We start from the raw sequence: 23933 nt of genomic DNA, 5'->3' as shown, positions 1-23933 counted from the left end.
GGAGGAGGAAGGGGAGGATGGGAGGAAGAAGGGGAGGATGGGAGGGGGAAGGGGAGGATGGGAGGAGGAAGGGGAGGATAGGAGGAAGAAGGGATGGGATGAGGAAGGGGAAGAAGAAGAGGACACGTGGTGGACAGGAGGAGGAAGGGTATTGAAAAGGCGTCAACTAGAATGTGACGTTATGGTAAGAATCAGAAGCTAACTTGAATGATGAAGAATAGAACCTAGAGGGTGGGGGTGTAACTCATTGGTAGTATACTTGCCTAACATATATGCAAGGTTCTGGTTTTGAACACTAAGATAGCAATACAAGCATGCATACAAAAGAGAGCTCCTAAAAATAAGGAGAATAATGGATAAAAACATATAAGATATTTAAGTAAAAGTTGTAAAGAAATTTGTAAAAAAAAAAAAAAAAAAAAAAAAAAAGAACCCACAGCAATCTGGGACTTATTTATATCCTAGAGAGAGATCACTCATATTCTCTCTCTGGATAAATCAAAATGCTTAAAGCTGACATTTATTGAGCCCTTCCTTACGTTTCTTGAATTTGTGCTCTAAGCACCTCAGATATGTTGTTTGACCCTCACAGAAGCCCTTAGCGGTAGACATTAACATTACCCTCACTTTACAGACCTACCTGGTCGCGCCACTGTTGCGTATCAGGGCCGTGATTTGAACCTGTGTGTGCTGGCTCTAGAGGCTCTATTACTAGCCTGCTCTACTGTTGCTACTCCTGCCCTACCTAAGACAAGCTCACAGCTGGATCTATTCCTCACATGCTTCGGCTCAGATTATATAAGCAGTACACTCAACACTTAAAATATTTTCATTAGGAACGGGGGCGGGCATGGCTCCCTTGGGAAAGTGCTATGCGGGCCTGAGTTTAGCCACCCAATACCTCCATCAGGATGCGGTCCACACCTGCAATCCCAGCGTCTGGGGGTGGAGCCATGAAGATCCCTGGAACTTTCTGACACCTGGTCTTGCTAGATCAGTAACCTCCAAGTTCACTGAGAGACCCTGGCTCAAAATACAAAGTGGAGAAGTGGCTGAGAAAAGTACTTGATGTCAACCTCTGACCTCCATATTCATGTGCATACAGGTGCTAAATGCAAGTGGTCACCTGTGCACATGTGTGTGCACACAAAACACACACACATGCATGCACCCTACATAGACACAAATATTTTTGTTAAAAAAAGTTGAATTTTCAAAGTGTGTTGGTGGATCTTGGAGTATAGTTCATGACGGAGCTCTTGCTTAGGTACGATGGACAGGACTATGGTTGTATCCCTGACACTGGGAAAAAAACTCATGTTAAAAGGAGTAACACTTATATGTGGATAATCTCAATGTGGATAAGTCTGTTCCATAAACACCTTCGGAAAAAGAGGCTGGAGAGAGGGCTCAGCACTTAAGAGCACTTGCTGCTCATCCCACGGACCCAAGTTTGGTTCTCAGCATCCGTGTTGAGTGATGGACAACCACCTGGAATTGTAATTCCAGCCCCAGTTTTCTGATGCTCACCCCTGCCTCCCTAGACATCCACATACATGTGGTATTACACACATACGCATGTACAGGGCTACAAATAAAATTAAATATTAAGAAAGGTTTCCCAAGAGAGAAGTTAGTTATATTAGCAATATGAAATTCTTACTGCCAAGATGTTTTGTCTTCTGTGTCCGTGCACGAAAGGTAAAGAACCCGCAAGTGACTTGGTGAATGGCAGAGACGGGGGTAGTGTGTGATAGGGACTTGCCTAGCGCACAACACCACGTTTGAGCTTCTGCAGAGCACTGAGCCAGGAACAGAACAGGAGCCCTTGATGTGTGGCAGGCAAGATGGATGCTGCCCTCTCCGGAGAGTTAAAGATGCGTAAACGTTCTGTGGAATTAGAGAGAGGGCTGTAGGGTTAGAACTTGGGATAGACTTTTATACTCCGTTTAATTACGCTGAACATTGCAGAGGCCACTAATGCTTTGTGCTGTGTATTTAACAACACTTGTTTATAGTCCATGGCGCCGTGCGAAGGGTAAGCAGTGCAAAGACGGGCAGCCCCCGTCCTCATGTGCTCACCATCTCCCTGGGAGACACACACAGACAAGCAGGTGCAAAGTCCGTGACTCCATCAGCAGACAAGATAGCCACAGTGCTGCTCTGGGAAGAAAACAGGGTTAACTTGCTCTGCCGCGACAGCCATTTTAAGCGTTTGGATTTTATCTGTCTTAGAAACCATCGAAATGTTTTCGCGTTGTTTTCTTCCGCCTCTCCCAAGTCAGGACAGTGTCCTTCACTTGGAATCATTAAAGAACACACAGTCTGCCCGTCTGCCCACTGCTTTGCTGATAAGAAGCAATAACCACGGTGCATGTCGTATTTGGAGCATGCTTTTGTGGAAACTGCATAGAGACCCAGAAGTGCAAGGAATTCTGGCCAGGTGTTCAGGGGAGGGAGGGAAGAAGGGAGGGAGAGAGACTGGGAGATGGGGTGGGGAGAGGGAGCGCAGCGGCTATAGGCTGGAGGAGCGGAAGGACCTCCCGCAACAAGAGAATACCAAGGTTATAGACTAAACCATGCATAGGGCATATTTTGCGGCCTGATTACAGTTCTGTTTTCCTGTGTGAAGCCCACAGTCCCTGGCAGGCTATATCCTGTGGAGAAACACTCGCGGAACATAGCGCTGCCACTGGGATGAAGTCTTGCTAACACAGTCTGATGTCTAGGTTTCTGAACTGATAGCATCGGTTCTTCCATCGGCAAAGGGAGAAAGCGTTGACCGCAGAGGGAAGTAGGAAACACCGGATACAGTGACTGAACAGAAAGCCATCTCCCGAGAGCCCAGCATCTCTTTTATCTTAGTGTCTAGAATCTAGAATGCGGCTCTAAACCTCCCTCGTTAGGATAAGGAAGAACCCCTGTCTACACATTTCCTTCAAGGACGGATTAGGGAAAGTGCGTAGGCATTCAACAGAGTGCAGTGACTCCTTCTGGAAGGAAGAAAAAAAATGAATTGTTTTAAAAGAAATAAAAAATCTGCAACATTGTTGTTTATTATATATGACTGTATTCTAATCAAATGAAAATGTTAGACACATGTATTTGTAGAGAAGCGAGAATGTATCTGCAGCTAGTTTTACCCAAGACTATTGGAAGGTCAGAGAAAGTTCTTGCTGGGTAAGAAACGACTTGGAAATGTAAAGATCTGGAAAACTCCAGGAGAACAATGACCAACCACAAAAACTCAATGAGAAATTTACTACATACTTGATTTATAAGAAACTGCAAATTTGGCCAGGTAGCAATAGTGGGCATTTTCAACTCCATGCTTTTTTTTTGAAAAGCACATTTAAAAGTATAAAGAATGTTCTAGAATTGGATCTTAGTGGCACTGCTTTCAGCCTTTCTTAGTTTTAAATTTCTCTGCTTTCATCTAAGTTCTCCATGTGAGTGGCTTTGGGAATTTATGATTGTGAACAACAGTCTTAGGAATACAGGGCACTTGCCGAGCATGCAAGAAGCTCTGCATTTTAGAAAAAAAAGTTTATACACAGCAATAGACCTGCTTTTTGTTAGTTATTGTGGGCTTTAATGTTATTGCTGTTGTTATTGTTATTATTATTATTATTTACCAGTGCTGGAGAATTCAACCTTCAGATTCTAGGCAAGTATTTCACCACTGAGTTAACTTTCTAGTACTTTCTAATTTTCAATCAAGGAAAAAAAGAGACATTAGAACCGAATGTATTTCAAACCCACTTGATGGTATTGTGGAATGAAAACAAAGACTTAGGTCTGGGCATGGTGGCACCCATCTGCCATCCCAGTGCTGGGAGACAGAGGCAGGAGGTTCAGATGTTAACCACATAAGGGGTTTGAGGCCAGCCAGACTATGTGAGACCCTAAACAGAAGATTACGACCTTTGTCCACCCACCTTGTGGATGTGTGGCTGCAGAGAAGGAAGCAGGGCTTGAATGCATTGACTAGATGGGGGGGGGGGCGGTGAAGTTCAAGTTTATGCTGCTGTTTGCTATGTCCAAGTTAGGAGTCATGGGGTCTGGGTGTGGGAGTCCTGGGGCTGGGAGGTGTGATAAGGGGCTGTCTCCTGGGTCAGCTTTTTAGTTTTCAGACCCAGCTTAGAGGGAGACAGTGTCACCTCCGTCTTGAAGGAGACAGTGATTTGGCCATGGATGGCAGATCAAGTCCGTGCGGGGGAGTCAGGGTCCCGCTGGATCCTGTAGCTACCTATTCTTTGGGCTTTCCAACTCATTCTCCTTATTGCTTTCTCCCATTAATATAGTGTTAACTTGTGAATAAAATTATCCAGAGCTGAAATTTACCCTGTAACTCTGCTCTCTGAGTATCCCACAGAATTCAAACTTATATGTTATTTAGAAGCATCTGTGGTGCTTTTTAAAATGGTTTTTAAAAATACATATTTTATTTTAATATACCGGGGCAGGGCTGGTATGTGCATGCGAGTGCAGGTACCTGTGGAGGCCAGAAGGGGGCACTGGATTCCCTGGAGCCCCAGTCACTGGCAGTTGTGAGCCACACCAGTCACCAGCCTTGCTGGCTGAACTGAATGCAGGTCGGTACTCACTCTTAACCATGAAACCATCTCTCAAGTCCCTTTTGTTCTGATTTTTATTTTAACTTGTTTTGTTGTGGGCTCTAGGGTTTTCTTTTAAATGCTACTATCTATCCATGATTGAATTTTAAATTTTATTATAATATAGTCTAAGATCACAGGCTACATTGTTTTGATTCTTCACCAGTCAGTGAGACTTCCCTTGTATCCTGGCGGTTCTTATTTTGTTTCGGTGCTGTAGGATCTCTTCCAGCACGGGTTGGATATGCTCCTCCTGTTTTCATAGGTATAAATGGTGCTCTTTGGTTCTCTTGTGGCCTAAATTTTCTTTTATCTGCTGGGACGGTAGTGTTAAGATCTCCAATTATGGCTGTGGACTACTCCTTTTTCTGTTTTGTCCTACAGTTTCAAAATTATAGTTCTAGAAAGAACTCTAGTCATCAGAGATGATTTCCTTTCGAAGGGCTGAAGCCCTGCCTTTTGAACCTCTACTTTCTCTTTGTGTAGTAACTTCCACTTACTGAGCCAGTTTTGCCACCCAAAGCTACGAGAGCAACACCTCTCCCGACAGAGTTTGTACTCGGTGAGGATAAAAAACTGTCTTCCCACAAGCCAGTTTCACATCTCCTTAGCTGCAAAATCGGAAAGACCAGTTTCCGTGATCCGGGCTCACTGAGTAAATAACAGCACTCTGTAAGGTTTGCTGAGGGCTCCGATGAATGATGTAGGGGTTAGAGCCACATGACCTCATTGATCAGGATCGTTCGTAGGTGAAATCTGTCCATGCTTGGGAGGAAGATGTGTGCAGAGATACTTTACCTGAAATGTTGGAGACCTAGCATAGATTCAGTCATTGGGTCCCCAGGACCAATAATACTCGGTACCCCAGTATGAACAGCACCTGAGCAGATGGAAAGGAAGAAGGGGCTGGAGAGAGAAAACTGTTTCCTTTCCCTTGATGGAATGAGGTGCCTCTCCCTCTCTCTCTCCTTCTCCCTCCTCCTCTCTCCCTCTCCCTCTCTCCCTCTTCTTCTCCCTCCCTCTCTCTCCCTCTCCCTCTCTCTCTCCCCTGCATGTGTGTAAATTATATGAACTGTGTGAACATATGTAAAGTTTTTAGTTCTTTTTTATTCTATACCACGAAGATAGTGAAAATGACCCCAAATAAATAAACCCACATGCATGCATCCACAATTCAAATAAACAATGATCACATTTTCATTTTCTTCTCCGGATAATTGCATCCATCTTTGTTGTTAGCTAGACGGTGTTTTTCTCTTGAATAAAGAAAGGCGCATGGCTTCTGTCAACACAAATAGAAGCAACACGCGTGTGCGTTTGAGGCTCTGCCTGGGGAGGAACATAAAAGTCTTTTATATGACTGTGATCCGGGGACCCAAGAACACACTCCCTAGTGAGCCCCCAGTCTGAGGAGCATGGTGGGCTTCTGAAGTTTTTTGTGGGCTTCAGGTGAGTTTTTCTGATCTCAGGTCACGGAGAGGAGTGGGGACTCCATGTTGAGTTATCCGTGATAAGGGTTAGCAAGCTGTCACTCATGACTGCAGTGGCCTTCCTCATGAAGACAAATGTCTTATTAGATCTAAGGCATCATGTCGTTTATGTAGTCTGGTATAAATCACAGATGAAGATGACGAACGGGGTTTCAAATTTGACAGTAATTTATATAACTTGAACAAATGATTACCACAGATTATACATGTTTCGTGACGAATTAAAAAACAATAACAATTATCTGTCTATGAACAACCCATTTTTCATTCTTTAGCCCAGCATATCCAGCTGCGGGTGTGTGTTTAAACTCTAACCCTCCTCAGTGCCCTGTAAACACTCTCATGCACGCTGGCTCTGGGTCGTCCTCCACAGGGCTGCTTTTGCCAGAAAACAAAACAAAACAGTAACTTGCTAACGTAATCTAACTTTCTATATGAAATCACGGCGCTTTAGACCCCGAAGATGCTTACTAGTCTTCTAGTGGAGTGTGGCTTTACCAAAGAGGAAACCCAATTTTAAAGAAGGGCTCCACTCTCATAGCTACCAAGTGGCACCGCAGTCACATCTGTGGGGCTGTCATTCCCTCCTCACCTGTGAGAACTCCCTCGTGTGTATGGTCCCAGCATGTTCTTCAAGGTGATGCTCAAACAGTCCTGCCGGCCTGATCCTGGCTCTTGAAGTATTTCTCTCAAGAAGTAGTGAAGTTCTTCAGACACACACATCTTTCATCTGTATGTTCATAAACCTTGTCCCAGGATGGTATATTTTATAAACGTTCTTCAAAGCCTCCATAAACGCTAACACAACTGTGGAGAAAATACAGTGAATCCCTGAATTGATTTGACATTGGACTAATTAGTTGTCTTTCGGGTCCTTTTGTCCATTTTATAGATTTTAATATACCACCATTGAAGGGTTTGTTATTGAATATATCTATATTGAACATCCTTATTGAGATACGGGCTTAGCACATGGGATCCAAAAGGGAAGTAAGTGGTAAGTCCTTTCCGTAGAAGGGAGGAACTTGAGACTTCCTTGCCACCGAGTGTATGATATAGAGACGAGGGTCGATGATGAGGGGCAGAAAACACAGCAAGGACCGGCTGGTGGGTCCTGCAATGTTTTGGAAGAAAGGGAAAAGAATATTTGACTTCTGGCCAGAGTGGTTTTGGAAGTCTTTTCAAGAAAGGTCAAACATTTATTGAGCTTCCTCTCGAATTAGTGGGAGAACGCTGAGAGCTTTTAAGAGCAAGTGGCTGATTTTCAAGAGAGACTTGGCAGATGAGATTGTTTCCATAAAGCCTGGAGTATATTTTTGTTTGTTGGTTTCTCTCCAGAGCCTAAACTCATCAACAAGTAACGAGTTTAATAGCGATAGCTTCCTCGCACAGTAAATAACTCTTGAGGCTGCCCTGGTCATCTCCGTTGGGGCAGACATGTAGGGCTTCCATTGCTTCTGCCCATGGTGGTGCAGACGCCAGTGACGGGGGAAGGATTGCATCCCTGCATGCCCTTGATAGGGAAATCGCATAGCACCCTGCTGAATTACCTTGTTCTAGGCTTCCATGAATGCAGCATAGTTCAGCATAGCCTCTGGTTTGTAGAAACTGTTTCATCACTCCAGCATTTGTTACTGTGCCCATGGCAATCGTGGTTAAAATTCTAAAGCCCTCAGTAGTATCTTAACAACTAGATTGTCATTGCTTAAGTTCCAAAAATGTTGACCATTTTCACTTCAAAGTTTATTATTAACATCAATTTAGAAAAATTACTCCTGAAGGTCAAATATGTGCAATCACACACACACACGCACACACACATATACATACACACGCACACAAACGCACACACACATACATACACATGCACACACACGCACAGACTCTTCACTCTTTGACCATCTTTGCTTTCCTGCTAGCCATACGTTCTTTTGACCTAATGTTCAAGTAAGTACACAATTTCTTTGGGCTGGGCCTATAGTTCAGAGGTAGAACTTTTGTCTAGAGTGGGCAAGGCCCTGAGTTTGATCTCTAGCACAGAAACAGAGAGAGACACACACACAGAGATTGACTAACCAGTATTGAAGCTTTGGTTTGACCAGAATATCACGGTGGACTGGACAGAGATGGCTGGGTGCACAAACTCTGTCCCCTTCTTCTCTAACCTGTCTCTCGGACTTTAATAACAGCCTTTTTCTTTTCAATCTTGTGCCCTAAGGACTTTGAACCCAGACCCATCAGCAAGAAGCAAAGATTATGCAGATTCGAATCTCTGACTTGTAAAAGACTGGGATTTTTAGGGGAAATCGTTTGTTCGTGGGACATTTCCACTGAGAAGCCTTTATACCGTTGGCTGAAATATTTTTTTTATAAATGGTTAGCCTGTGATTGGCATGGCATAGCATCTTTTCACAGAATGCCCTGACATGTAGGCCCAATTTTACAGTTATGTCATTTCACAATAAAGCCTTGGATTTTATTTTACTAGCAAGGGTTAGCTGCTGTCGTGAGCTCTGTCTGCAGATGGCCGTTGTCACCCTGGAAGACATTTGCAAACGCTGAAGCCGTGTGCCAAGCGTCAGAGCTCAGGGTGAAAAGTGTCTGAGTTATCTAATCTAGCTCATCTAATGAAGTCACATCATTCTTCCTAATATCTCATTTAATTAATTACCGAATGTAGCCATTATGGTTGGGATCCTTCCTTTGCTGGACGTCTTTCCCACCCCACTATTATTGGCAATTTATCCTTCATGTCTAACCTAAACTTTTCCTTCCTTGGTTTCAGGCCATTGCTCTTATCTGTACCATCTTCTGAGACTGAGGAATTCCCCTAATTCATTTCTAGTGTTACCTTTAGAAGGTCTTAAAGACGGTGAACATTTATCCCCAGAGTTTTCTCGTTTCCCAACTGCATAAATTTCAGTTCTAGTTGTCCTTAGCCTCCTCCACCCTGCCATACCCTCCAGTCACTGGGTATTTATCACCTGCCGTGATATTTTCCATTCCAAGGGGATCCCCTCTCCAAGGGAGCTGCCTTTTGGAAAGGGGAGGGCCGAAGAATACAATCTTGCACGAAGCACTAGAAGCCCGAGCGTTGGTTTGATGTTGGCGCTGGTGATCATCTGGAGAGCACACTCGTGTAGCGTGTGCTGTGGCATATGCTGCGATATATGTATATTTTAATGCCTTAATGTATTATGGCCTGTTGTAATTGAATGTCTATAAAGTAGCAGTTAAAGGGTTTTATAGACCTTGGAAGCGATCGGAATTCTCTAGCGCCCTCTTGTGGTAAAATACAATAACACTCCAAGCATTCCTGGATTTGTCTTGCCACGTTTTAGGGCAGGGGGAGACGATGATTGATAAATTTTCAACACTGAGTATGAGAACTGGATTAAATAATTTAAAAATTTACAGTCACATATGTGCATGTAATACTGAAAATATCTATTTTTAAGATATTTATTTTTCTTATAAACGCTTTAAAACTCAAAAGAATTTTACATACTCTCTTAGCAGCTTCCTTTCAGCGTGTACTAGTACTTGAGTTAGGGGAAGTCATACCAAACCAACCATCATCTGGAGAGTTTTATGTTCCTCAGTCATACATGAGGGAAGCCTTGGACATGATTATTAAATCCAGTTTCCAGCTATTTTTCCTTGTCCATTTTAAAGGGAGAGGGTGGCATTTAATCACATCTGCATTTCCTATCATATATTAAGTTTATCATTTTTAGGTTATAATCGTCATACGATTTCCTCAGTAGACACATTTGGGATGTTTATAAATTCCTAGTATATGGCAGGCAGCTCAAGGGGAGACGTGTATTTCTATGGGCAGCCAGAAATTATATTTGTTTCAGAAGATGCCAGCGAAAGTAGCTGTACCTTAGACCAGCAAATCTCTAGACAAAATTCGATGACCAGTTGCTGGATGGAAAGTAGGCACTGATTGAGGCTTATTTGGTTTTGTGGGACTTTTAAAGGCCTTTCTGGGGACGCTCAGAAATTGAGAAGTGGTGGGGACAAGTTCCCTCGGCTCAGGTCACTTTCTAATGGGAAGATGGGTCCTCATGGGACAGTTCCGGGAATTCTAGAAACAACTTGGAGGGCCCGCTTTGTAACACCAAGTACTGGCTGACTTTCCAGGACAGAGCGTGGGCTATGATACCACAAGAGAGTGGTAAAGAATGACTTAGGCAAGGTAGAAGGAGTTGTCACAGGGGAAATGAGTGGAAACATTTGCTACCACCAAGAGGTGATAATTATGTTTAAAGACATAGAAATCAATTCTGTCTTATTAAATACTGTGCTTCTCCTTCAAGACATACAAATAAAAAAAAATCTAACCTTGATTACTTGGGTTTTTGTTTTGTTTTGTTGGACTGACATTTCTATGAGCACCGGAGAATAAAACTGAACAAACCTGTAAAGAGCCGCATTTGTGGTTATTCATTGTAATAATCTCATTTTTACACTTCGAAAAGAACAGTAATTTGATACTACATTTTTGAGGTTTATCGATAATCGGGTCAGCTGACCGGCTTTACCACTGACTGTGATCGGTGTCTAGTGTCCTGGGTTCCTCCTGGGTCTGGTTTCTTTTTCCTGTAAAGGCAGCATTTTCTGTGAAGCAGTTAAATTGTTTTATAAGAACTTGAACACTCCTTCCTGAGCAGGGAGGCGGACAGCAGCCTTTGTTTACACCTGTGGCATTTGCTGATGTGTCCATTTTGGTCGGTTTGGTCTCCACAAATGGTCCCTATTCTTATGTATACTTTCCCCAGCTTCTGATTTTAAGTTGCATCTAAATATTTCCACATAAATGCCCCGAAATATAACATCTCCTTTCTTCTGGAAAAGATTCGTTGTAGAACACTTACTCTTTTAAGTAAAATGTATTAATCACCTTAAGGTTTTATATTCTTTCCTTTAGCATTAAAATTAGGGAGAATAGAATAGCGGTGTCTCAAAGAATCATAATGAGTAAGTATAAGGCAGAAATTCTTCGTGAAGGTTGGCCTCTCACAGCTATGAGGAGGTGTCAGGACGAGGTGTGGTGGCCAAAAGTGACAGAATAGATTGTCCTGGGGAACCGTGTGTGAGCTCTCTCTGAGCACCTTATTCTAAACATCTGCCGTGTGCTCTAATGTAGCATTGGTATGGAAAGTTAGGCAGCCTCTCCCCGTCTTTGCAGTCTCTTTCCGTGTGCAAATGCCTTCATCTATAAACCCTGAGAGTTTCCAAGGAACACTAGGAAAATGCAAGAAGCTTCTTATGCAGAATCATCTGTGCCTTGCCTCTTCAAAAGTAATGAATTTATTTAAGTTTGATGATATTCTGTTTTAAGTGCATTTCCCTTTAATTTGAATCCATCAGCATTCTCCTACTTATTTGGGAATGAGATTCATTAAAGGACATGGAACAGGGATAGTCTCTTTTTTATGACGTTTGTATTTGTTTCTTGAATAAAAATTGAAATGTTAGTGTGATTTCTGAACTGTAGACATATTGATTCGTTTGGATAGATTTTGCGAAGCATTAAGAGACATGCGTCTAGCTCCTTCTGAAACATTCTCAGTTGTAAAGAGCCAGCCTTGTCTAATTGTCTCGTTCGTCTAATTTTGATAGAGGAAGGCATAAGCAATACGAATGATGTTGCCTGTCAGATACAAGAGGATTTGTGACAGAGAGCAGCGAAGTCGATGTTAGCTTTAGTTCAGTTAGGGCTTGGCTGTTCCACTGAACAGATCTGGAAACTCTACATGTGGAGACACAGGCTTCCGAGCTCTTAGTTACATTTTGGGTCTCGGCTCACTGTCCTTTCCCGTTTTTTTTTTAAACTGCTTCTTGCACTCTCGCTTTCCTTCTTAAATTCTTAAATTTTCCTTCTGGCTTTTGTTTTTTAAGTAATTAAATCATAGGAACAGCTGGAATCGTAGCCGTGGTGATCAGGTCATTTCTGGCAGTTGGGTAATGTGATTGTGGTCCAGTCTGTAGTTCAGTCCTGGTCGCTGTGCTGGGAGATCCTGCACGTTGATGTGAGAGCAGCAAAAGTCACTGTCGCTGCAGAGACCCGGGCTAGCACCACGCAAGCAACAAGCCAAAGTTTCCCAACTTTAAGTTTACTTTTCTCATATAGAATCGGCAAGAAATTGACTCCTCTCTGACTCCGAATGTTCTTCAGCCTCATGCCCAAGCTATCCCTCATAATAATTCTAATGTATTATGGCTTTCGGTCTAAGTGATCTAAGAGCATGCCAGGTATGATTTTCAATATACGACAAAAGTATAAAATTAAGAAAAGATTCTGTGAAAATTTTGCACACTCTGCTAAATGAATTATTGAAATTCCAATAAAGAATTTTTTAAAAAAACCTAAAAAGCAGCCGGGGTTTTATTTTTCCCTCAATCCTTTCAACTCTCATAAACGTCTGCATGAGAGCTATATCGGTAGAGTTAGAAAGGGATATATCCTGTAATATTTCCCCGATCAGGGAGATTTTTCTAAACTGCAGTGCCTTGATGTGAGATATTGACCGAGGCAGGCTGGCAGTTTTACTGGCCCAGCAGATGCAGCCAGTCCGCAGTAAATCCATGCGGTAAAAAATCCTTGAGAAATTTTTGATTAAGAAACTTTTACTATCCTTTTAAAATGAAATATACTGGCCATTTTTTCAATGACAAAAGCAGATATTTTATGTTATTGTCTGTATCTGGGCTGCTGAAATGTATTTTAATAAGTTTGTCAGGGGAAAGTTCCTGGGTTTCTGAGATGCTAACTTAAATGCTCAGCTCAGAGTTGAGCAAGTTCGGGGAGCCTTAAAGAGGAACGATGGAAGTCAAACTGGCCGGCAGAAACAACAATAAAATCTTACCTCTGAAATAAACACACACACATAACATACATGGCAACAAGCTGCATTCAGAGAAAGGTTTGTTGATAGCCTTTCATAAATGTTATTGGTGACTTAAAGCTATTATAATATAAAAATGTTAAAATTAAAGAAAATTGTTTTAAGTAAGAAATGTAATGTTTGTCATGTACTTTAAAACATTAGTTAAGCTGAAAATGAGATGTGGTGTTAAAAAACATAATACAGGCGGTGTTTCTATTTAGGGTCTTTGACAACGGTGGCTGATTTAGGACATAATGTGAGTTAAGTGATGATCAAAGTTGTATGAGGAAGACGAGGTTAGAAATAATATTTGGTATAGAAGCTCTTAATCGGAGTACGATTTAGGGACTGGAATATAGCTTAAGAGCAGAACATATACATAGCATGTTCAAGGTCCTGAGTTCAAATCCCAGCACCCTGAAACAAGACGTTGTCACTGACAAGAAGAGTCTGAAGATGGTCATGACTGCGTTTTCAAAAGGCCACAGGCTCCATGAAACTAGTGCATCCTCCAGGGACATTTTTTAAAAGATTTATTTATTTATTATGTATACGGTGTTCTGCCTGCATGTGAACCTGCACCCCAGAAGAGGGCACCAGATCTCATTACAGATGGTTGTGAGCCACCATGTGGTTGCTGGGAATTGAACTCAGGACCTGTGGAAGAGCAGGCAGTGCTCTTAACCTCTGAGCCATCTCTCCAGCCCCCTGGAACATTTTATTAAGAAGCACTCTTGGTAAGCAGGGTGTGTATGACCTTTCTTCTCAAACTTTGCATAAAAGCTATGCTTAATCCTCTTAGAATTTTCACATCTTATATAAATTTTTATATAACTTACATACAACTTGTATTTTATTTATAACTTATCTAGTGTTTTGACATAAGGAGTTCAGGGAGCATAGCTTCAAAGCAGATTCATGTCTCAAACTGATTTCCGGTTGCCCTTGAGAAACAGTTAGATGCCTATATACTTGACCAAATTAAATGACAGTACTTAAAAATAGTCCATGCTCTCCCAGTAACAAAAACTGCTTCTTAACTCCCTGCTCTCTGTGTTCTTCTCCACGCTTTCAGGAGAAGCAGCTGGAGCAGCCGCATCGTTCCTCACCCAGATAGCGCCTTCTCTGCTGTTAATAGCTCCTTGTTCATCAAGGAGACGAATGTACGCAGAGGTGACGCCTTCTGCGCCCGCTGCTCTTTGTTCGAGGGTTCCCCATACTGATTGCATCAGCCTTAGTGCTGACAAATATCCCCCCAAACTTTAACACTACGTTAAGTTGAGTTATGAGGGTTTAAGGTTACACTGCTCTGGCTGAGGGTTGATTGTCTCCGAGAGATAAAGGCATTGTGCTCGATGATAACGGAATCCGTGCTACGGGATCGCCTGGGTTATTGAACTCATCGTTGTCTTTATTTGGCTACTCAGTCGCTCTTTGACTTTTTTGTTGTTGTTTTTCTGGGGAATTGCTGGCTACTATATTGGTGACTCACCTCTCTACCCTTGCGCCCCAAAGATAGCTCAGTGTTCTCACAGTTGATGAAACAAGACAGCTCTAGTGAAGAGCACCATCATGCCAAGTGAGAGGAGCAGGGTGCCCACAGCTGGAAGCCCAGGGGACAGAAGCTTAGAAAAGTGTCCAAGGCTGCAGGATGTCCCACCTCTCCTCCCCAAGCCCTCTAATATCCGCTGCATAGATTTAATTTCTAGTGGTGGGTTCTCTGTGTGTGCACACATGTGTGCTTTTTGTTTTCCCTTTGTCAAGTTGTGACTTTTGAATTATGCTCTGGTGGCAGAAATTTCCAACTTGCTGTCCTGGCAAAATTTTAAGCTGCAGTCTTCATTGGTGACAGTGATGGTGACAATTTTTTATGCCAATCTTCACGGTTGCATTCGAGTATATGACTCCATAAATGCCTTCGTAGTAGTAAAAACTACTGAGGAATGGGGAATTAAAGCCCGCCTGATGAATTGTGAGCATTCCATTTTTCCTTCCACATAATATAAATTTAAGAGAACTATTATAAATAGAATTGATAACATCACTGAGGGAAAAAAAACTTTAGTTTGGTGCCTTCCAGAGACACTAGAGAAAGCCCTATTGAGGAAGAAATGTTTAAACAAATGCATCGAGACCCACTACAGGAGATTTATTAGCTCAGCCTTCAGTATCTGTCACGGCAACCACTTAGCGCACAGCTTTCCTGCAAGCGTGGCATCTGGAAGGTGAACTAAAAGTGGCCGCTGTCTGCAGTACATTTATTGGATGGCTACCGGATCCTGGACACGATAATTTTATATGATTTACCTCTAAGCACCACAATGTACAGTGCATGCATGTGTTCCCATATCACAGATGGAGAAACTGAGCATCCGAGAGCTTGACTTGTCTAAGGTCCTCAGCTAGGAGCGCAGGAAAGGCAATGTTTGACACGTCTCGTTAGTTCTGAAGCCTACCATTGTTCCAGTACGCCACACTGCCTTGCAGGAAGGCGATTGCATGTCTTGGTTCTCCTCCAGAGACTGTGCGTCCTGCTAAAAGGAAAACTCGGACATTCTGGTGAGCCTTGAGAAGGCAGTAGCATGTTAACAGAGCGGCCGCTGATTAAGCACATGCCTGTTGCAGACGCTGTATTGGGCACTGAGGCTCCAGCCCACTCCCACCCACCCCCTGTCTTTTTCTACAGATTCTGATGCATTCCAGATTAGCTTCATACTTGCCATGTAGCCAAGGATGACCTTGAGCTTCTGGCCCTCATGCATCCAACTCCAGGATGTTGGAACTGCAGGCCTACACCTGCACAACTGATTTATGCAGTGCTGGGAATTGAACCCACGGTTTCCTGCAAGGACTCGGCTGACTGAGCTACATCCCCAGCCCCACTGAGACAAGTGCTTGTTTTAAGTCCAGTGTTCAAAAAGGCTTCTCATTTCCAAGCTCCTTCCTCTGTTGCTATAGTACCTTGTCTCCCCAAACTTCAGAGAGGAGAAGGATGCTCGAGACCTGCCGGAGAGATGGAAGCATCCTTTACCGGTTGCAGTGTCTACGAGAGTAGCCATCCCCAGGTGTAGCTGTTGACAAAAATAATTACATGAATTTTAAACTTTCATCTAAATCTATCCTCGAGTAACCCGAAGAAGACAGTGGTCTCACTCTGAAGAGCGTAGCTGTAGGGAGATGGCTGTCACTTGACCAGCCAAGAGAACCTTGGACTGTATTTCAGAAACTGCCTGTAAGAGGGACAACAAGAAAGAGTGTGAGGGAAGAACGGCTCAGCCGTTCGCTGCTTCGATTGAGGGGGTCAGAGAGGCACACTAGAGGAGCAGCAGGAAGACTCTCAGGTGAATGTATAGGGAAACCAGGATATAGAGCAGGACAGGGGATGTGACTTGGCAAAGGTTTCCAGAGGACACCATTAGAATCTATGATTAATGGACTTCACAGATTGAAAGGCAGATAAAAACCATCACTGCTTTAGCTGCCCACTGCAAATCATGACTCAACATGTTGGCGTCTGCCTGCCGCAAATCATGACTCGGCATTTTGAGAGGTGGCTATGGCGTAAGTTGTCTAAACGGCATTGTGATGTCTGCGATGTGTAGATTCTTACAGGACTATCTCATCCCCTTCAAGAGTTCCCTGAATGAGAGGCTCGGGTCTGTATGCTTCCCACAACGGGCATGCCGTCTAGTCCCCTGAAATTACTCTGTAAGTCTGACACTGCATCTCCTGCTTCTAGTCAGTGCCGTGGCTAATCTTTCTCAAGAGATAGATTCTCCAACGCATTAAAATATTTTTTCATTATAGAAGTATTTAAGCCTCTGCTAATGACTAGGCCGTCACCAATTTGTACACTTGATAGCACTTCACAGTTTAAGAGTCTTGTTTGAACGCCTCACCCCATTTAACCCGCACCGCGACCTTCTGAGAGGAGTGGCCTCCTTCTGTCACGGTGAGGTCACTAAGCCTGAGATCCACATGCACACACACCGTATGTGCAGACGGGCTGGAGCCCTAACAAGGCTAGATGGTCACGGGGTCGGGCATCTCGATTCTGTGTCCACTGTGGTCCTTGGCCTTCAGTCCCACCGTAACTGTGGACACCACGGTGAGTCCTACTACCTTCATGGGTAGGCACCCATTCTCCAGATTATGGAGCTAAGGTCAATAAGTTACCAAGCCCCCGAGTCCAACTACTGCGTTGAAAGGAACATAGAACAGGGGGACCTGCTTGGGGGAGACATTTCGTGAAAGGCAGACAGAGCGGTGCTGCCAGCAGACACCCCAGATCCCCAACAGATAAGTTATAAGAAAAAGAAAGAGATGGGGGACAACATGTAGATTTGACAAGATTTTTACAGCACGATATGTCCATTATTGGCCAAGCTTAAAAAAAAGCAAGCAAGCAAAATTAAAGTAGAGATGTACGGGAACCCCAATCTAAATTGCGAGGGGCTTTTTGTGTCATTAGGGTTTTTGAAATACATGCCTTTCTATATTGACAACACAGTATTTTCTATTGCATAATATTTAGTAATCACTTTGGAAAAAATCCTAAGCATCAAAAAAGAGCAGGGGGCGCTCTTTAGTGCCCTAGTCCAGCACCTCTTCTAAATGACCACAAAAATCTTTGCTATTCGGTTCTTTTTTTTTTTTTTTTTTAAAAAAAAAAAAAAAAAGAGTCTCATGCAGCCCAGGCTAGCTCTAATCTCTCTGTAGCAAAGAATGGCCTTGAAGTTCTGAGCCACTTTCCCATCTCCCAAGATCTGACACCGTAGGCATGTGATACCACCCCATGTTTGTGTGGCGCAGGGGACTGAAGGACTGAAGGAGGGCCTCATGCGTGCTAGCTAGGCCAGGGCTCTGCCAGCTGGGCAACACCCTGCCCCATTCAGTTTTCTCTCATCTAAAATATTTCTTTGAAGGAAAAAAAAAAGACTTTGGATCTGAGACCTTTATAATAAGTTTGTAGCAATCTATAAACATTGCTAGTACTCAGACTTCAAGCGCTGTAATCCCCAGAGCTGAGAATGATCTAGAAAAGAAATAGTGGAGGGGAATGTTTCTGATGCCCTTCTGAGAGTGTTAATCTATAGTCAACACAGAATGAAGACAAACACTTAAAGATATTTAAGATGTAAGCATGGTCCAGACACGGTGGTGTACCCTAATATCCCCAGCACTGAGGAGGCAGAAGCAGGTGGATCTCTGTGAGTCCGAGGCCAGCCTGGGCTACATAGTGGCTCTGGGCTAACCAGTGCTGCATAGAGACTGCATCAAAGGCCTGCACCTGAATTGTGAATGAGAGCGGTGTTGTTAGAGTCTTTCATTTGCCTAGATAAACCACTTAACCACACTGAAGCAACAAAGTGAGCTAAGAGAGGGACATTAGGACAACAGGGTGCTGAGTCTGCAGGGCCAGGGGACAGAATCCCAGAGAGACAGTGGCAGAGGCTCTATTTTTAGTTCATTTCTGGAGCCCTGGAAGTTTGGAGAGCTGGAGCCGTTTGACCCAGAGAGGCTCCCATAGGCGAGGAACTTCCTTTCGGGTTTTTTATTGTTTCTATTTTCCTAGTTTTGAAACAAATGAACTCTTCAAGGTTTCATGAATCACTTGGGACAGAGAGATTTTTGACACTTATTTTAATTAGTTCGGCATGCGCCAAAACAAACGAAGGTGTTTCCCCTCCACTATTAGGACAGTTCTAGCAAGGAGCAAGATGTGTGGTGTAAGAGGCCATGCATCAGGAGGTTGTTTATAATAAAGGTCGTGGTACCCATGCTTTACAACCTTGCAACAGCCACCCGTGTTAGTGGTTAATGTGACATAACTGCTCTGAAGTTCCCCTGTCCTCTCCTTGCTTGTAACTTACAGCTGTGTGTTGTTCACACACAACAACGATGCATACAGCATGTAGCTGACGGTGTGAAGGGTGTTTGGGTAAATTAATGAACAAGTTCTCTTCCAAACTGAAAGCAGCTTCCAGCAATGGCAACATCCCCGCTCCCCCCCCCCCCTCCCCGGGCAAAGACTCTGAAATAGAAAGGTCAAAGTTGGACAAAATCCAGTTTGGGCTTCCTTAAATGTTCCTAATGAATGCCTCCCTCAGAGATGTGTCTTGATTGACAATGACAGAACCATGCCCCCAATAAAGCCAACACCAACTGAAGAAAAACCGTTTAAGAACCCGTTTAACATGCAGAATGTAGCGAACACAGCGCCGTGACGCTGGGCCCCGTTGAGTGTGGACTTTTCACCCTTCGTGATCAGTGTGGCAGACCGCAGCTGCCGCCCGCTGGGCATGCGGAAAGGGGTCATAGCTGGAGAGATGGCTCAGTGGGCAAAATTGGGGACCTGAGTTTGGATCCCCAGTGCTCACACGATAGCCTGCTAGGTGGTGTCGCTGTGACTCAGCCCTGCCGGGTAGGACAGAGGCAGCAAACACCAGGGGCGCGCCATTCAGCCAGTCCAGCTGAGTCAGTGAGCTCTAGGTTCAGTGAGAGACCCTGCCACCAGAGAATAAGGGGGATCGTAATAGAGGAAAGAAAGTGATCCTTCAAAGAGGCACACCCATGGACACACTCTTGTACACATGCACCCACACGCGGGCATGACCGACACAAACGCACACGCCTTTTCAAAAAGCACAAAAAGGTTAAAAGTCATGCTACATGACTTTAACCCAGAGAAGAGGCAAAACCTAAAACTTCTGAATATGGGGGCTGGAACAATGACTCAGTGGTTAAGAGCACTGCCTGCTCTTCCAGAGGACCTGGGTTCAATTCCCGTCACCCACATGGCGGACCACAACCATTTATTAAGTCCAGACCCAGGGCATATGACACCCTCTCCTGGCCTCGGAGGGCATTGCATATTAAGGTGCACAGATATGTATATATAAATACATATCTGAGCACGGACTGCGTGGTGCTCGGTGTGAGGCAAACGCATAGGAAGTGGTCTCATGCCACACACGGATGAGATGTGACTTCTCCAGGGGGAACCCGGAGAAAATGCAGGAAGCTCTCAAATGCTCATGCCCTTTAGACTTAACATGTTGCTTCTTAGCGGTGTGCTTTAAGGTTTGTTGGTGCGTGTGCAAGCATGCACGCCTACATGCATGTGCTCTCAGAGGCTAGAAGGGAGCATCAGATCCCCCGGAGCTGGAGTTACACAAGCAGCCTCCCAAGATGGGTGCTGGGGACCTAACTTTGGTTCACTCGAAGAGCAGCAAGCAGTCTTCCTGCTGCGTCGTCTCTTCAGATGGGGGAATGTGTTTTGAGTATATGAGAATAATAGACACAAAGATCTTAAGGGTGTTCACTTCAGGTGTGCTTACAAAAAAAAATGGGAAAAAGGAAAAATAATGAAGGCACTGCCATACAGGGAAGCCTTTGCCGCTCCTGGGAGCGGTGCTTATAGAAGATTCCTTTAAAGTTACAGAAGGGGTGGGGGTGGGGATGGTGTGTGTTTGGGTGTGGAGTCTTGCTGTGTAGTCTACAGCTCAGCTCACAATCCTCGTGCCTCCAGCTCTAGGGCTGGGATTGTGGGCGTATGCCCCCATACATTCTTGTTCACTTTATTAAGTGTAAGTATGTTATAGGGGAGCACATGTGGTGAGCAGCACTTCTGGAAATATACGTCTCTGCATGCACACAAAACTATAAGAAATATAGAAACCACCATACAAAAACCACTAAAATATCTGGCATACTTTTACTTCAAATAGGAGTTTTGTACATTTGTATTCTCTTAGAATTCAAAAACAGAAAGCTACTTCTCCGGAAACCTTGGAAGTGTGCCGATCTTCAGAATCGGAGGTTTGGGTTTGGGGATAGAGTCTAGGGAAATCCGCGAATGCAGCTCCCAGAGCACCGAGTAACTGGGAACAGCCTCGCTACTTCCATGTGAAATTGGTTTAACAAATTACAGGAGAGCCATGTGATGGAATACCGTGCAGCCATTAAAACCCACGTTGTCAGTAGAGGGGTCATTTATTGTCATAGGAGAGTGCTCGTGATATATGACAGGCAAAAGGCAAGTGGCAAAAACTGCAGAGCGGGGCTGTGGCAAATGTTCATGGGTGGGGGTTTTCTGGGTTATAAGATTATGACATTTATTTTTTTTATATTCGTAAGTTTGATGTTTTCATTGTATCCTAGGGAAGAGACAGGCAGATCCCTGGGGCTTGATGGTCAATCAGCCTTTCTTAGCCAGATCAGTGAGCCCCAAGCCAAAGAGAAACCCTGTCTCGAAGTGGATGGCATTCCTAAGCAATGACACCTGAATCTGTCCTCTAGACTCCATACACACATGTACACCACACATGCACCACACACTCATCGCACCTACATATATGCACACAAAATCTAAGAGTAAATAGATTTAAAGGTAAAGATGTGGACTCTCTATCACAAAGCCTTGAATTTTGTGCCCTGTTAGTCCCAAGCTATTAAGCTAATGTCTTCAAGAATCACTTTCTAGTCACCTAAGAGGGAAACTAATTCTTCCTCTCAGTTGAGTGTCCGAAAGCCACTAAGTATCACACGGATTCTGCAAGCAAAATATTTCACGTGTGTTTTCAGTACTGGAAATCCATTAGCTCTCAGGAGTCCGTCGTCATTTCCCCACCAAATCTCTGATACTGTCTCCTGAGGTCGTTTCGCCGTCTGCCCCAGGGACATGGCTTCTTTTCTCCCTCTGGCTTTGTTCTATCATCACCTGAAAGCTTGTTCTCCTCTTCCAGGTCCTGGCAGGCTCTGCCCAGTGTCTCCCGGCCTCCGTTCTCTCGTGTTCCTCTTTAGACAAGCTGACACAAAAGTGGTCACAAAGCCCAGGTCTGGGCATCCAGCTGTGTCAGGTGACATCACTGGAGAAAATGATACTTTGTGAAATCAGAAAGCTGAGGAGACATCCAAAGGACTTTCTTGGGGGAGAGCTAGAGACTTGAGCGTGGCTGGAGGTGTAAATGCAACAGGTGGGAGCTGGATACAGCGCTGTGATCAAGGTCGGGAATGGATGTGAAGACTTTATTACAGCCAGGCAGTGGTGGCGCACGCCTTTAGTCTCAGCACTCAGAGGCAGAGGCAGGAGGATCTCTGTGAGTTCAAGACCAGCCTGGTCTACGGAGTGAGTTCTAGGACAGCCAAGGCTACACAGAAAAACTTTCTCAAAGTAATAATAATAGCAATAATGATAATGATGATATTAACCTTTAGGCAACTGTGGATTTCCTTGGTTTTAGTCAGGAACTGACATGGTCAGCTCTATGTTGTGGGTTGAACGTGGGCTTAGGGACTAGCGTCAGAGCGTTGCCATGGTGCTGATGAACAGTGGTAAGACCTTCTCCCTTCCTTAGCAAGGGAGATGGAGGTGGAGCCAGTAAGAGAATTTTACCTTTGAAGACAATGAACCAGAATGACGAGCTAGATACCGAAGGCCAGCATGGATTATTACTCCTTCAAGGCCCTTTAAGATAGGTCGGGCATCTCCCTCTTCAGTGAGTCACACATTTACATTTAGGGACATAAATTATCGGCCCAGGTGATGTCTTGAAGGACCATCCTCTCTGCCTTTCAGGAAACAGAAACCCGACAAATGAATTGCTCCCTCTGAGCTCTGCTTGGGTTATTGGTTACCTAAATGCCTTGCTTTTCCTGCTCTACATCCTGCTTAGATGGCTTGTATTCCCTGTTTAGTATCACCCTCAAAAATGATAAACAGACCTTCCGAAACCTCAGAAGCCCAGGTTTTCGCCATGTGGATGCTGGCCTCGGTGCAGGTGGCTCTGCCAGAGACCCTGGTTTCCGCTAGAAAGAGAACACGATTAATGGCTTCCATAATCACTGTCCCCTCTCCCTCCCTGGCCAGAATGATAACAGCTAATGAGAATTTTGATGTCTGTGTGAATTTTACTCATCACTGCCCTTTTAACCACTGTTATTGCTGATAACAAGAACTGCTTACCCACGCCCCCCCACAAAGGGTTTAAGAGAACCTTCCTGTACTTCTGTGCTGCAATAATTATAACTGTTTTGAAGAGTTACAAAATTCAGGCCAGATAACCAAACGTTTTAAGTTTACTGAACAGTTACGTGTTTGAGAGGCTACAGGTTCTCATGGCGGCCTTGTTTCGAGAATAGTAAACACTTCGACTTTCGAGAGGCTGCCATGCTTATAAATATCATTTTAATTTAAAGATAATATTATTGATTTATTGTAGCTTCTAGAATTGACTTAGAGGCTCCTTAAAGTACACAGAGAACCAATAAGATCATTTATTTACACTTTGGGGTTTTCTGGGTGACATGCTCTTGAGTTATTTCCTGGTTGTTTGTGGTTCACGGGAGACTGTTTCTTGCTGTAATAGACACCACTGGTAAGAAGTGTGTGCTGTTTCTTTTGGCTTTATTATGGTTCCTGGGTTGTCAGGTGTATCATTTTAAGAATACCCTAGTTATTTTGCGCCTCTGTTGTTCTTTCTGTTGATTACTAAAAGAACTACCATCATTTTGACCTTGTGTGTATCGCCCCCCCCCCCCAGGTTTGCACATTAAAGGCTTGTGCCTCAGCAGGGCACAGTTGAGAGCTGTGGAATTCCTACTAGTGAGAAGGCCTTAGGGTCATTAGAAGTGTGCCCTAGATGGGCACTGTGGGACCTCAGCCACGAGGTGAGACTTTTGCTCTGTTTCACACTGCTGCCATGGCAGGCTCACAGCAATGGAGTCAGCTGACCTTGGACTGAACCCTCTAACGCTGTGAGCCCAAGATCTGCTCCGCCAAGGAGAGTGAGTGTACCCCCGTGTGAATGAGCATTCAAGCTGGGTAGTGGTGGTGCATGCCTTTAATCCCAGCACTCAGGAGGCAGAGGCAGAGGCAGAGGCAGAGGCAGAGGCAGAGGCAGAGGCAGAGGCAGAGGCAGAGGCAG

The 23933-nt window shown here is 44.1% G+C and overlaps 1 protein-coding gene across 1 annotated transcript in view; it reads left to right on the top strand.

Moving 5' to 3' along the window:
* Skap1 (src kinase associated phosphoprotein 1) overlaps positions 1-23933 on the top strand; it is a 295712-nt gene that overhangs the window by 79807 nt on the left and 191972 nt on the right. The gene's annotated exons all lie outside the window — the stretch shown is intronic.

Source organism: Microtus ochrogaster, unplaced genomic scaffold (assembly GCF_000317375.1).
Source record: "Microtus ochrogaster isolate Prairie Vole_2 unplaced genomic scaffold, MicOch1.0 UNK31, whole genome shotgun sequence".
In the NCBI taxonomy this organism is placed as follows: Eukaryota; Metazoa; Chordata; class Mammalia; order Rodentia; family Cricetidae; genus Microtus; species Microtus ochrogaster.
Note: the sequence above shows the minus strand (reverse complement) of the source record. Positions and strands in the feature narration are given on the sequence as shown.